The sequence below is a fragment of the Vespa mandarinia genome, chromosome 8 (assembly GCF_050613455.1).
Source record: "Vespa mandarinia isolate Hongniang chromosome 8, ASM5061345v1, whole genome shotgun sequence".
Taxonomy (NCBI): Eukaryota; Metazoa; Arthropoda; class Insecta; order Hymenoptera; family Vespidae; genus Vespa; species Vespa mandarinia.
The window spans coordinates 4642649-4645000 of record NC_140817.1 but is presented as its reverse complement, the minus strand read 5'-3'; positions in this window follow the sequence as shown (position 1 = coordinate 4645000).

Here is a 2352-nt window from a genome sequence, read left to right as displayed (position 1 = left end):
AAAACTTTTGGACTTTGAACCCCCGTATACCTTCTTTCGTTTAAATCTGTATTAAAGTTCATGGATAAAATCTATATATATATATATATATATTTATAATAGCTTATACTTATTATTATCCCTTCATATATTTCGATCCCTTCATATTGCGATTATTATTAATAAATGATGTATGATACGGTATTTGGTTTGGTACGATAAATAAAAAAAAAGGAAAAAAAAGAAAAAAAGAAGAAGAGAAGAAAAATAGTATAAGATAATCTCTCATATATTCGTATTATTAATTTTTCCATAAAATTCTTTATAGATAAATCTCTAAGTTCGGCGTATTAAAAAGAAAAAAAAAAAGAAAGAGACTTGATATGTTACGCCATTGAATAGAAGCTTGGCACGGCACAGCAAAGTACCACACCATCACTACACTATTACTACACTACTACACTACTATACTACCCACAGTTTCTACGATCAGCCAATCCCGCGACTCTAAAAGCATATTATATCCTAGGGGTATGGCAACGTGCGTGCTCATCCGTCGTTTGACATGTGTGCGTATACGCAATCATCGTGCTTCGCATATCTATCTATATATATATATATAGATATATATATAAATGTATATATATATATACACATGTGTGTTTTCATGTGAATACATATATTCGTGCATTCGTAGAGAGACGGATGGCAAGCGTATTGTAGACTTACACCTACGTCATTTTTCCTATGCACGGTGTGTATAATAGTCACGATGGTATAACATGTGGGAAGGCCATGGCGTTATGGCTGGAAAAGGAAGAGAGTGAAAAAAAACTTAGCCAATATATACATTCCCTTTGCTTTTCGTTTTCCCCTTTCCGAAACTATATATGTATGTATATATATATATATAGTATGTATAAAAGAAAAAAAGAAAAGAATATGATTATATATAAAAATATTTTAATACTTAAAAAAAAAAAAGGCAAAAAAAAAGAGAGAGAAGAGAGAAAGAGAGAATGATGATTCAAAGGGTATTAAAAAAAATTCCTTGAACTTTTTGTTATATAATCTAAACTGTTATTTTTTCAATGTGTTCAAATTTATGAGATGATGTGTGTCCTGTTCAATAAGTTCATCTTTCTCTTTCTCTCTCTCTCTCTCTCTCTCTCTCTCTTTCTCTCTCAATCTATCTTTTGATTTCATTCTTTTTTCTTTTTTTTTTTTCCTTTAGCAAGTTATATCGACGAAGGCATTCGCTATGGGTTTTTCGAGTGCATCATGGCTCTTCTAACACGATTTCTAGCTACGCCTTGCTCCCCGGCTCCCGTGGTCCTGATGGGACTATCCACGTTCGTATGCGTATCTCGTACGTGCGTCCTTTGCCATCCGGAGTTGGGTTTTCTTGTCGCTCTCGAGTATCGTGAGAAAACAGTGTTCCTTTAGGATAGGCTGATATATATATATATATATATATATATATATATATATCCTTTAAATTATTCACATATCATTTTTATTCCTTTTCTTTTATTTATATTCTATATTTATCTTTTCATATCAATTTTGTTTTGTTTCGTTTTGTTTTGTTTCTGTTCTGTTCTGTTCTGTTTTGTTTCATATACATTTAAAAATCTCGTAAATATGTTATTTTTCATGCATCCGAAAGAGAAATAGTTGATATGATTTTAAACGTTTTGTTTGATTAGTTTTGCACTTAAAAGTTTCCTAAGATTTCGTGTGTCTTCCTTATCTTGCATAGTTCTGGAAATCGTAAAAGGAACGATGATAAAGCAATATAAATATCAGCCGTATGGGAAATTTCTTAGCCATTGCTGTCGTATACAATTTCACGCGCTTGTTTAAATATTTCTATTTTTCTAAATATGACAACTTCCTTTTTCATGACTATCTCTATCTGTCTATTCATCTATGTATTTATCTATCTATTTATCTCTCTTTCTCTTTTCGATATTAATCCCTGATTAATATCGAAAATTATAATTTATTATCTAAGTAATCTTATAGTTTCTATCCGAATAATATTATTTTTTCCTTTTAATTAATGTAATCATTATTTGTTAATAATATTTTTATAGAGTCAAAAGTCTTTCATTTATAATATTGAAAAATGTTGAGAAGCTTTACATGATAAGGTCAACGACTACTTTTCTAACGTTCGCTATCTATCGCAAGCAAGCAATGATAGAGGGTGGGGGTATTGAATGTTTGTTTAAAGGGGGCATCGATAACGTGTTTTTCACGATTGCATATATATATATATATATATATGTGTGTGTGTGTGTGTGTGTGTGTGTGTGTGTGTGTGTGTGTGTGTGTGGGCATATATATATATATCTTTTTACAGTAAAA